The sequence below is a fragment of the Tachyglossus aculeatus genome, chromosome 3 (assembly GCF_015852505.1).
Source record: "Tachyglossus aculeatus isolate mTacAcu1 chromosome 3, mTacAcu1.pri, whole genome shotgun sequence".
Classification (NCBI taxonomy): Eukaryota; Metazoa; Chordata; class Mammalia; order Monotremata; family Tachyglossidae; genus Tachyglossus; species Tachyglossus aculeatus.
This window is the reverse complement of record NC_052068.1, coordinates 60,672,851-60,686,501: the sequence shown is the minus strand read 5'-3', so window position 1 is coordinate 60,686,501 and position 13,651 is coordinate 60,672,851. Positions and strand designations below refer to the sequence as shown.

At 46.5% G+C, this 13,651-nt stretch overlaps 1 protein-coding gene across 3 annotated transcripts in view; it reads right to left on the bottom strand.

The window, feature by feature from the left end:
• Nucleotides 1-13,651, bottom strand: part of GHR (growth hormone receptor) — a 198,769-nt gene that overhangs the window by 172,712 nt on the left and 12,406 nt on the right. The gene's annotated exons all lie outside the window — the stretch shown is intronic.

Below are 13,651 nucleotides of genomic sequence, written 5' to 3'. Positions count from 1 at the left end.
TTTCTGGTCAACCATGGCTAGAGAAGCTGTGGGTTCTGTGCCCACTGCCATGGACACACCGATATGAGGTGGGGCGGAGGAGGTGGGCTCCCAGGGCCAGGAGACCCCAGTCTTCAGTGTCCCCCACCCCACCTGGCCCGAAGAATGGCACCCCAAGTCTGTGTTTTCTTGGTTCCCAAGGGGTCGGAGTTCTGTGGCCTTGTTGTGCAATACACGATAGCAAGGAGACCCGCCTGCTGGTCCTGTTTACGGGATTCGGTTTTGTTTGCTCTCTCTTCTTTTAGTTTAGAAACGAACAGAAATGACAGCTGCGGCAATTAACACCACCAATCGGAGAGGCCTATTTGCAGGGTGGGGGCGGACTGCCGCAGGCTTCTGGCCCTCCATGTCAGAAATACTAATAATGATAAGAACTGTGGTATTTATTTAACGCTCACTATGTGAAAATCACTGCAGGAAGCGCTGGAGCAGATGCAAGATAATCATGTCCCACGTGGGGCTCGCAGTCTAAGTAGGAGGGAGAACAGCTGTTGAATCCCCATTTTGCAGATGAGGGAACTGAGGCGCAGCGAAGTGCCCAAGATGACATAGCAGACAAGTGGTGCTTTTTATATAGTGGTGCTTTTTATATATAGTGGTGCAATTTTATATATGTATGTATGTTTGTACTTATTCATTACTCTATCATTTATTTTACTTGTACATATCTATTCTATTTTATTTTGTTAGTATGTTTGGTTTTGTTCTCTTTCTCTCCCTTTTAGACTGTGAGCCCACTGTTGGGTAGGGACTGTCTCTATATGTTGCCAACTTGTACTTCCCAAGCACTTAGTACAGTGCTCTGCACACAGTAAGCGCTCAATAAATACGATTGATTGATTGATTGGTGGAGCAAGGATTAGAACCCGGGTCCTCTGACTCCTGGGCCTGTGCTCCTTCCACTAGGAAATGTTGTTTCTCAACGGAGCGGGGTGGAGTGATGGAGGTCCACTCCAAACAAATGGGGAGTTGGGGGGCTGCAGCTGCCATTTTCTAAATGAAGGTCTCTACCTCCATGAGGCCTTCCCTGATTGATCCCACCGCCCTCATCTCTCTTTTCCCCGGCTCGCTCTCAATCAATCAATTGTATTTATTGAGCGTATACTGTGTGCAGAGCACTGTACTAAGCGCTTGGGAAGTACAAGTTGGCAACATATAGAGACAGTCCCTACCCAACAGTGGGCTCACAGTCTAAAAGGCCTCCTCTCCTTTCAGCGTCTTCTCTGCACCTCAATCCTTTGGACACTTGTATTCTCCCCACCCTCAACAACATAACACTTACGTACATTTCTTTACATTTTATAGTATAAATTATTTCTTCATATTGATGTCTGTCTCCCTCTCTAGACGGTAAGTTCCTTATGGGCAGGGAATGTGTCTGTTAATTCTGTTGTATTGTACTCACCCAAGTGCCTAGTATGGTGCTCTGAACATAGTAAGTGTTCAATAAATACAATTGATTGATTGATTGATGTCATCCCATAAGCTCCTCTTAGCACAAATGTGGATGTTGGTTTATTTATGCATTTTGCACTTCCTATTTTGGTATCAGCTCTGTCCTTGTTTTCCTTCCAGATTCCACTAGATCTGAAGCTCTGTGAAGGCAGGAACCATATATTTTATCCCCAGCTCTCTAATATCATCATCATCATCATCATCAATCGTATTTATTGAGCGCTTACTATGTGCAGAGCACTGTACTAAGCGCTTGGGAAGTACAAATTGGCAACATATAGAGACAGTCCCTACCCAACAGTGGGCTCACAGTCTAAAAGGGGGAGACAGAGAACAAAACCAAGCATACTAACAAAATAAAATAAATAGAAAATATAATGTGATCCTAGTAACAGATACCTAGTACAGTGCTTTAGACATAGTAGGCACCCAGTAAAGTGCTCTGATCACAGTACACGTGTAACCCAGCTCTCTCTACACAGCAGAAACACCAATCTGGCTTCCTTCCCCTTCGCTTCACAGAAACCACCCTCTCAGAGGTCACCAATGATCTCCTTCTTGCCAAATCCAATGGTCTCTACTCCATCCTAATCCTCCACAGCCTCATTGCTGCCTTTGACATTGTCGATTACCCCCTTCTCCTCTGGCCTGGAATGCCCTCCCTCCTCAAATCTGACAGACAATTACTCTCGCCCCCTTCAAAACCTCCTTGAAGGCACATCTCCTCCAGGAGGCCTTCCCTGACTAAGCTCCCCCTTTCCTCTTCTCCCACTCCTTCCTGCATCTCCCTGACTTGCCCTCTTTGTATTTCCCCCTTCCCAGCCCCATGGCACTTATGTAAATATCTGCAATTTATTTGTTTATATTAATGTCTCTCTCCCCCCACACCCCCACCAGACTGTAAGCTTGTTGTGGGCGAGGAATGTGTCTGTTTATTGTTGCATTGTACTCTCCCAAGTACAGTGCTCTGCACACAGTGAGCCCGTTGTTGGGTAGGGATTGTCTCTATTTGTTGCTAAATTGTACTTTCCAAGCATTTTGTACAGTGCTCTGCACATAGTAAGCACTCAGTAAATATGATTGAATGAATGAATGAAAACACTATCCAACCTTGCATCCAGTACATAGTAGGTATCTAGTACAGCGCTCTGCCCAGAGTAGGCACCCAATAGAGTACTTGGTACCAAGTAAGCATTCAGCACAGCACCTTTTATATAGTGGGCATCCATACAGCATTCTGTGAACTGTAGGTGTGCTGTACGATGTTCAACATAGATTAGGTGCCCAGTAAATTTCCCTGAATATAGCACGTGCCCAGTACAGTGCTCGGCACACTTTAGTTGCTCAATAAATACTGACAAATCATCATTATCAATGGCATTTATTGAGCACTTACTATGTGCTGGGCCCTGTTCTAAGCACTTGGGACAGTACAATACAACAGAGTTGGCAGACACCTTTCCTGCCCACAATGAGCTTAAAGTCTAGAGGGGAAGACGGACATTAATATAGATAATTGGCAATATATAATTTACAGACAGGTACATTAGTGCTGAGGGGTTGAGAGTGGGGTGAATATCACATGCCCAAAGGTCACAGATTCATTCATTCATTCAATCGTATTTATTGAGCGCTTACTGTGTGCAGAGCACTGTACTAAGCGCTTGGGAAGTACAAGTTGGCCACATAGCAGATCCAAGTGCATAGACAATAATAATAATAATAATAATAATAATGGTATTTGTCAAGCGCTTACTATGTGCAGAGCACTGTTCTAAGCGCTGATAATAATTAATAATAATAATAATTAATGGTAATAATAATGGTAGTATCTGTTAAGTGCTTACTAATTGTGCTAAGCGCTGGGGTAGATATAAGCAAATCAGGTTGGACACAGTCCCTGTCCCACATGGGGCTCACAGTCTCAATCCTCATTTTACAGATGAAGTAACTGAGACAGAAGTGAAATGACTTGTCCAAGGTCACACAGCAGACATGTGTACTATGTGACCTCAATAATGGTCTGAAGGTGGTGAGAGTACTGGTCTGGTGAATATAGAGGGGGTGGGAGTTTCAGGCTATGGGGAGGACGGGGGAAAGGGGATGGCGGCGACAGATGAGATTGAGGCACAGTGAGTAAGGTGGCACTACAGCAGCGAAGAGAGCAGTCTGGCCTGTAGTAAGAGATGAAGCAGCATGGCGCAGAGGATAGATCACAGGCCTGGGAGTAGGAAGGTCATGGGTTCTAATCCCTGCTCCACCACTTGCCTGCTGTGTGACCCCAGGCAAGTCACTTCACTTCTCTGTGCCTCGGTTCCCTCACCTGTAAAATGGGGATTAAGACGGTGAATCCCATGTGGGACAGGGACTATGCCCAACCCGATCTACTCGTACCCACTCCACTGCTTACTAGAGTACCTGGCACACAGTAAGCGCTTAACAAATACCAGAATTATTATTATTCTAATCAGTGAATGAATAAATTAGTACGTAATAGGAATGGATGCTTGAAAACTCAGAAATCATCATCATCATCAATCGTATTTATTGAGCGCTTACTATGTGCAGAGCACTGTACTAAGCGCTTGGGAAGTACAAATTGGCAACATATAGAGACAGTCCCTACCCAACAGTGGGCTCACAGTCTAAAAGGGGGAGACAGAGAACAAAACCAAACATACTAACAAAATAAAATAAATGGAGATACGAGACAATCGACAGACACTGTCATATCCCACAGTCTTTAAAGTTAGGATCAGGATTTTAAATTTATGTTGCTCTTGGTGGCAGCACCAGAGTGTCTAATTACACAAGAAAAGCCAAGAGACAAACATTCATCAACTGGGATCCAACAGTTACTAGAACTTTTATTTGAAACTCACCACAGCTAGTAAATAGAAAACAAATGGCATCACACTTTGCTTTAAGCTTCCCTTGAAATTGGATCCCTGTGTAGTTTTTACCAGAACAACAGGGAATTACTTGAGGCAAGGAATGAGTGAATGCTTCCCAGAGACGGTTTATGAGCATGAAAGGATTGTGTCTCTCTGGTAAACATGAGCACGGTGATTTACTGATCAGTCGTCTCCTACTCGTCCCAGCTTGGACAGGAAAAATTCATAACTCATTCCAAAATTGTTGGGCTGGCTTTAAAATGAGAAGCCAAGAATCAGCATAGCCTAATGGAAAGTCCCACAGCTTGGGAGTCAAGAGACCCAGAATTTAATTCTACCACCAATGTCTGCCTGCTTTGTTACCTTGGGCAAGTCACTTACCTGACTAAGCCCTCCTTTCCTCTTCTCCCTCTATCTTCTGACTTGCTCCCTTTATTCATCCTTCCCCCTCCTTCACAGCACTTACATACATATCTGTAATTTATTCATTTATATTGCTATCTGCTGCCACCCCCTCTAGACTGTAAACTCGTTGTGGGTAGGGAATGTGTCTGTTTGCTGCTATATTGCACTCTCCCAAGCACTTAGTACAGTGGTCTGCACACAGTAAGCTCTCAATAAATACAACTGACTGACATTCTCTTTGCCTCAGTTTCCTCATCTGTTCTCTCTCCCCCTTAGACTGTGAGCCCCATGTGAGACAGGGGCTGTGCTCGATCTGATTATCTTATACCACCTCAGCTTAACAAATACCACAATTATTATTAGAAAATCCAATCTTTCATTTTACAAGGCCAGTGCCTCAACGGGGTTAAGATCTAAAGCACTGGAGCAAAACACGTTTCAGAAATCTCCTCTCAAGGGTTCTTGGCAAGACTCTCACCACCCCCTGGGGCTGTTGTTCTCCAAAGACGCAGGCGACAGGGGAGTTGTGTGTTACTCTTTGTGTTTCCGGAGTGCGTTTCAGGGGTACACAGTGGGGTGACATGGCTCTCTTTAAATACTCCCCTCTCCCCTCTGTCACACACACAACCTTCCTTTATAGGCTGTGTTGTTCCGCCCCTGCATCCTCCTCGTGGCTTCAGCTGTTGCTCCCAGCATGCTTCATGTGGCCTGGCACAAACAACTGGACCATGAAGCCGGGTTTAGAAACTCTGGCTCTGAACATTAACTAACCTCAATTCCCCTCTCTTCTACAAATGTCAAACTGCCACCCCAAGCCAGTCCCGGTAAATAATTATACTTTTTGGCAATCAAATGAAAGCTCTCTGGTTTCAAGGTTTGAACCCAACCTGTTGGCCATTTGCTACCCTGACAGAGGTGGCTGGGCCAGCGGCGATCGGCGGACCCCACGGGGCTTGGGAAAGCAAGAACCGCTTGGTCTGCAACGCACTGTCCTGACCAGCTCTGCCCTAGGTGGATTTGAGTGAACACCTTTGAAGTACACTGTGGTGGTAATAATAATAATAATGATGACATTTATTAAGTGCTTACTATGTGCAAAGCACTATTCTAAGCGCTAGGGAGGGTACAAGTTGATCAGGTTGTCCCACGGGGGGCTCAGAGTCTTAAAACCTATTTTACAGATGAGGTAACTGAAGCACAGAGAAGTTAAGTGACTTGCCCAAAGTCACACAGCTGACAACTGGGGGAGCCGGGATTTGAACCTCTGACCTCTGACTCCAAAGCCCGGGCTCTTTCCACTGAGCCCCGCTGCTTCTTAGTAAGCACTTATGGTGTGCCACGCTTTGCCCTGAGGACTGGGATCTATGCAAGTCCCTGTACTATATGGGGCTCAGAGTCTAAGTAGGAGGGAGTACAGGCATTGAATCTCCCCATTTTACAGATGAGGAAACGGAGGCACTGAGAACTTATGTGATTTACCTAATGTCACCCAGCAGGAAAGTGCAGAGCCAGGGTGACTTGGTTTCTTACTGTGTTTGGAAGAAAGGTTGCTGGAAGCAGCTGGCCTGGGGGAGATTAGGGGATGGATCAATCAATCAATCGATGGTATTTATTGAGCGCTTACTACGCACAGAGCGCTGTACTAAGCACTTGGGAGAGTAGAATTCAGTGTCCTGTCTCTGTCTCCAGGAGGCCTTCCCAGACTGAGCCCCTTCCTTCCTCTCCCCCTCGTCCCCCTCTCCATCCCCCCCTTCTTACCTCCTTCCCTTCCCCACAGCACCTGTATATATGTATATATGTTTGTACATATTTATTACTCTATTTATTTATTCATTTTACTTGTACATATCTATTCTATTTATTTTATTTTGTGAGTATGTTTGGTTTTGTTCTCTGTCTTCCCCTTTTAGACAGTGAGCCCACTGTTGGGTAGGGACTGTCTCTATATGTTGCCAATTTGTACTTCCCAAGCGCTTAGTACAGTGCTCTGCACATAGTAAGCGATCAATAAATACGATTGATTGATTGATTGGCCTGGAACACACTCCCTTTTCATATCCGACAGATAATTACTGTCCCCACCTTCAAAACCTTATTGAAGGCACATCTCCTCCAAGAGGCCTTCCCTGATGAAGCCCTCATTTCCACTTTTCCCACTCCCTTCTGTGTGTCCCTGACTTGCTCCTTTTATTCACCACGCCCAACCCAGCCCCACAACACTTATGTCCCTCTCCGTAATTTATTTTTTTTATATTAACGTCTGCCTCCCCCTCTAGACTGTAAGCTCGCTGTGGGCGGGGAATGTGTTTGGTATATTGCTGTGTTGTACTCTCCCAAGTGCTTAGTACAGTGCCTGCACACAGTTAGCACTCCATAAACACCATAGATTGGTTGATAGACTATAAGAGTTGGCAGACAGAGAAGCAGCGTGGCTCAGTGGAAAGAGCACGGGCTTTGGAGTCAGAGGTCATGGGTTCGAATCCCAGCTCCACCACATGTCTGCTGTGTGACCTTGGGCAAGTCGCTTAACTTCTCGGAGCATCAGTTACCTCATCTGTAAAATGGGGATGATGACTGTGAGCCCCACGTGGGACAACCTGATCACCTTGTATCCCCCCCAGCGCTTAGAACAGTGCTTTGCACTTAGTAAGCGCTTAACAAATGCCATCATCATCATTATTATTATTATTTCCTGACCATAACGAGCTTAGAGTTTAGAGGGGGAGACCTGCCCTTCTGCTGCCCCTTTACCAGGCTGAGGAAAGAGCGTGGATTGCCCTCAATTCTCCTACTCGAAGCGCCCCTGGGACATTTCTCTCACTGACCCCTCTAGACTGTAAACTTACAGTGGGCAGGGAATGCGTCTGTTATACTCTCTCAAGTACTTAGGACAGTGCTCTGCGCACAATAAGTGCATAATAAACCAAAACCACTGGGGTTCAAGGTCCCTCTTCCTCCTGATTCCTTCCCCAACGCCTGGTCACATAATTGAGTTTAACAGGCTAGAAGTCAAGGCACAAACCTGGACAGCATGGCAAAATCACAACCTACCTCAAATGGCCAGAATCAAGGTTAAAAAGTTCAGCTCTCCCCACGGCCTATCCTTACTATCCTCTCGCACCACAACCCGGCCCCTCAATTTTACTCCTTTAAAACCGATCCACTCCTTGGTGACAGGACAGTCATGGATGGTCAAAAACTCATGGCCCTTGTTGTACTCACACACAACATAAAAACAATATCCACTGTGGCATTTAACTGCTTACAATGTACAATTCCCCTAGACTGAAAGGTCTTTGTGGGCAGGGACCGTGTCTGCCACCTCCGTTGTACGGTTCTCTCCCAAGCTGCACACAGTAAGCACTCAATAAATAACGTAACTGATTGGAAAACACCACGGATCGGTCACTAAGCACCGCGCTAAGCGCCAGAGTTGATACGATCGGACCCAATCCTTGTCCTGCGAGGGGCAGGAGAGGATGTTGGCTCTCTGCAGGACCTTGAGATCTCATTCCCTTTAACATCTTTTTCCTAGAAGCCTGTGGAAACGGCAGCCCTAATTGTTCCCCCTGGGGAAGGGGCTGAGGGGTCTGCATGGCAGTGACACAAACCCACTGTCCTCTGCCCTTCTTAACTGAGGGAAACTGGCACCTGCCACACTGGGATGGGAACCAAATCAAATGTTCCAGAAAAAGTTTCAATCCCTCTGGGGCCCCATGAAAATCTCAAGGTCAAAACACTCCATGAGTGATTTCTGAGCTGGCCACCCAAAACCCTACAGAGCCGTCCGCTGCCTGGCTTCTCCCGGCTCACAGGAGCCTTTGTCCGGAAGGTCCTGCCAGTTGGTGAATCCATTGATCAGTGATATTTTTTGGACACTTACTGTGCGCAGAGAGCACAATTCAAAGCACGTGGGAAGACCCCAGCCGGGCCTCTGGCTTCCTGCAAATCCGCCTCCAGCTAACCGGCCAAAGCCGCTGGGGTCTGAGGCCCCGCCTTCACCTCATTTGGTCCCCATGGTCCAGATGCATAACTGAGTTCAACAGGCTAGAAGTCAAGACAGTACAGTGCCTGGCACATAGTAAGCACCTAACAAATACCACTCAAAAACCCCCAAAAAACAAGAAAAACAGGAGTGCACAATCAAAACCCTTCTCAAACGGCCAGAATCCAGGTTAAAGAGTTTAGGTGCTCAATTGGCTCTCCCCATGAGCTATCCTCGCTCCTCTTCCACTACAACCCAGCCTCCGACTGTCTCTCCTCCAACCCCAGTCCACTCACTGTGCCTCCATCTCATCTCTTTCACTGTCGACCCCTTGCTCACAACTCCTAGCCTGGAACCCCCTCCAGCTTCATGATGAAGCAGCATGGCATAATGGATAGAGCACAGAAGGTCACAGGTTCTAATCCCACCTCCACCGCTTGTCTGCTGTGTGACCTTGGGCAAGACACTTCACTTCTCTGTGCCTCAGTTACCTCATCTGTAAAATGGGGATCAAGACTGTGAGGCCCATGTGGGACAGGGGCTGTATCCAACCCCATTTGCTTGTACCCACCCCAGCGCTTAGTACAGTACTTTGCATGTAGTAAGTGCTTAACAAATGTAATTATTATTATTATATTCCATAGACCAAGCCTCTCCCCATCTTCACAGCTCCACTAAAACTATATTTCCTACGGAAGTCTTTCCTGATTTGCCTCTCACCTCCCTATCCTAGTCTTCCTTCTGTGTCACTTAGGCAGTTGAGTCTGTACCTCTAAGCACTTTGATATTCCCTGACTCACCCCATCCCCACCCACAGCACTTTTGTACATATCCTTATACTCTGTAATTTATTTTATTGTCAGTCTTCCCCATTAGATTGTAAGTTTTGGGGTGGGGGGCAGAAATCATATCTATCAACTCAATCGTATTATATTTTCCCATTCATTCAATTCATTCAATCGTATTTATTGAGCACTTACTGTGTGCAGAGCACTGTACTAAGCACTTGGAAAGTACAATTCAGCAACAGAGACAATCCCTACCCAACAACGGGCTCACCTCTCAATGTATTTATTGAGCACTTACTGTGGGCAAAGCACTTTCCTCTATATTGTGAGCTCTTTGGGTGAAGGGAATGTATCTACCAACACTATTATATAATTAATGATAATGATAATAATAATAATAATAATAATAATAATGTATTTGTTAAGTGCTTCCACTGTACTAAGCACTGGGTTGGATATAAGCAAAATGGGTTGGACACAGTCTATGTCCCATGTGGGGATCACAGTCTTGATTCCCATTTTACAGATGAGGTAACTGAGGCCCAGAGAACTGAAGTGACTTGCCCAAGGTCATAAAGACGACATACAGCAGGGATGGGATTAGAACCCATGACCTTCTGACTCGCAGGCCTGAGCTCTATCCTCCACGCCATGCTGCTTCTCTGTACTTTTAGACTGTGAGCCCGTTGTTGGGTAGGGACCAACTCTACATGCTGCCGACTTGTACTTCCCAAGCACTTAGTACAGTGTTCTGCATACAGTAAGCGCTCAATATGATTGAATGATTGAATGTACTCTCCCTAGAGCTTAGTAGAGTGCTCTGTATGCAGTAAGCGCTCAATAAATATGATGCACTGATTGATTGATCGATTGATTGTATTAAGCACAATCAGCACAATAGATTTGGTAGACATATTCCCCGCCCACAAGGACCTTACAGTCTAAAAGGGAAGGCAGCCACTGAAATGAATTAAGGATATTTACATAGGACTGAGGGTAAGCTCTGAACACAGTAAATAGCATCGGTTGATTGATAGACCTTGCCAGACCAACCTACTAGCTGTAAATGTCTCTATATGTTGCCAACTTGTACTTCCCAAGCGCTTAGTACAGTGCTCTGCACACAGTAAGCGCTCAATAAATACGATTGATGATGACGATTGATGGTAAATGAGATCAACAGCTGGGATGGATGCTCCATTCCGCTAGAGGAGCTGGAAGGGGGCTGGGGGGAAGCACAAGTGAGGACCCATGTGCTGGGAGCCGCCAAAGGGACACAGGAGTCCTGGGTTCTCTGCAGTAACTCTAGCCCCATCCAGGTTCACTGCCTTCGATCAGAGCAAAGCCCACTGGCTCCGATGGCCACTCCACCCTCTGCCAGAGGCCCGTGTCAAAACACGGAGTGGGCGAGGGATGTGTCTGTTTTACAGTTCTACTGTCCCCTCTCAAGTGCTCAATACAGCGCTCAGCACACAGTAAGTGCTCAATAAATACGATGCACTGACACAAGGATTCTTCCCTGGACCACTGAGGTGAAGGTAGGAGCCTCAGAAATCCACCTCTCTCCAAATACCCTTTGAGCAACTTAGTTTGGACTGGTGAATTTGGAATTTACCCATTTTCTATTTCACTTCCACCACTTCTTTCCTCAGATTGCGAGGACCAGGTCTAAATCAATTTACTGAGCCCAAGTTGGACCCTTGATAAATACAGTTTCCATGACGGGTTGGCATACTTTCTGCTAAGGCACCTTAATTGGGTGAAATACTTTTTTTGTGTGTGGTATTTATTAAGCACTTAGGGTGTGCCAGGCACTGTACTAAGCGCTGGTGATGATACAAGCTGATCAGTTTGGACACAGTCCCTGTCTCACATGGGGCCCATAGTCTTAGTCCCCATTTTTCAGATGAGGTAACTGAGGCCCAGAGAATAATAATAATGATAACGGCATTTGTTAAGCACTTGCTATGTGTGAAGCACTGTTCTAAGCGCTGGGTGGGGGGGGGGATACAAGGTGATCAGGTTATCCCACATGGGGCTCACAGTCTAAATCCCATTTTACAGATGAGGTAACTGAGGCACAGAGAAGTTAGGTGAATCAATCAGTCAATCGTATTTATTGAGCACTTACTGTGTGCAGAGCACTATACTAAGCGCTTGGGAAGTACATGTTGGCAACATATAGAGACAGTCCCTACCCAACAGCTGGCTCACTTGCCCAAGGTCACACAGGAGGTATGTGAAGGAGTTGGGACCAGAACCCAGGAAGATAATCCGATGGATGAACGATTTAGAGCCGCTTCTAGTCCTCCCTCTTTACTGTTTGAATTACAAGGTCGCCTGATAAAGGAGAAAGAGGGAGGCGGGATGTTCCGAGTTACTCAGGAGGAGCTCAGCTCAATACAAGCAAGGAGTGTGCCTGCTAATTCTGTTGTATTGTACTCTCCCAAGCAATTAGTACTGTGCTCTTCACACAGTAAGCGCTCAATAAATACCACTGACATTGATTGACTGATGGATTGAAGGGACCCAGACTGATCACCAGTCCCCTGGGTCCTGTCCTGTCCTGGGGAATGCAGGCGCTCTGCTGTCTCAGTTCCTTGGGGGGACAGAGAGGCCGTTAAGGTGGAGATGGGGGGAGAGGGGATCGAGGTCCATCTCAATATTCTCAACATTGAGAATGTTAGTGTTAGATTCTCAAATGGCCAGAAGACAGGTTAAAGAGTTTAAGCACTCAATTGGCTCTCCCCATGACCTATCCTCGTTCCTCTTCCACTACAACCCAGCCTCCGACTTTCTCTTCTCCAACCCCAGTCCACTCACTGTGCCTCCAACTCATCTCTTTCACTGTCGACCCCTTGCTCACAACTCCTAGACTGGAACCCCCTCCCGCTTCATGATGAAGCAGCATGGCATAGGGGATAGAGAATAACACTGAGAATGTTAGGGAAGCAGTGCGGTTCAGTGGAAAGAGCACGGGTTTTGGAGTCAGTCACCATGGGTTCAAATCCAGGCTCTGCCACTTGTCAGCTGTGTGACTGTGGGCAAGTCACTTCACTTCTCTGGGCCTCAGTTACCTCATCTGCCCCTGTGGGACAACCTGATCACCTTGTAACCTCCCCAGCGCTTAGAACAGTGCTTTGAACATAGTAAGCACTTAATAAATGTCATTATTATTATTATATTACCTCCTCACTCATCAGCCCAGGCTCTGGAGCGGTGGCCATTTTCCCCCCCTTCAAAGCGGGACGGCGGCAAACCGAAGCGGCTCTGTCCCAGTTCCTCGAGAAGACTCGTGCTGCCCTAAGTCCATTCCTACTTCGTCAGGCTGGGCTCCAGACTGGTGGCCAGAGTGGGGTTAGGAAGAAAGCACAGGCCATGTTTTCTCACTCAAGAACCTCCAGTGTTGGGCCATCCACTTCTGCATCAAACAGAAACTCCTCACCACTGGCTTTAATGGCCTCAATCACCTTGCCCCCTCCTCCCTCTCCTCACTACTCTCTTATTACAACCTAGCCCTCACACTTGGCTCCTCTAATGCCAATCTTCTCACTGTGCCTCCATCTCATCTATCTCACTGCTGATCTCTCGCCCACGTCTTGTCTCTGGCCTGGAATGCCCTCCCTCTTCATATCTGACAATCACTCTCCTCCTGTTCAAAGCCTTATCGAAAGCATGTCTCTCCAAGAGGCCTTCCCTGACTAAGCCCTCCTTTCCTCTTCTTCCACTTCATTATGCATCGCCCTGACATGCTCCCTTTATTTATCACCCCACCCAGCCCCACAGCACTTATGTACATTTCTGTAATTTATTTATATTAATGTCTACCTCCCTCTCTAGAAGGTAGCTCATTTTGGGCAGGGAGCATGTCTGTTTGCTGTTATATTTCACCCTCCCAAGCACTTAGTATAGTGCTCTGCACACAGTAAGCGCTCAATAAATAGGACTGACTGACTGATCTGCAGCTCCTCGCCAGATCCCACACTCCCCAGATGAGGAAGGAGGAGATGTAACAAGAAGCTTCGTGTTTGATTTTTATTTGAAGATAGGACAAAAAATAAATCCCCTGGGCTAGCAACAGTACC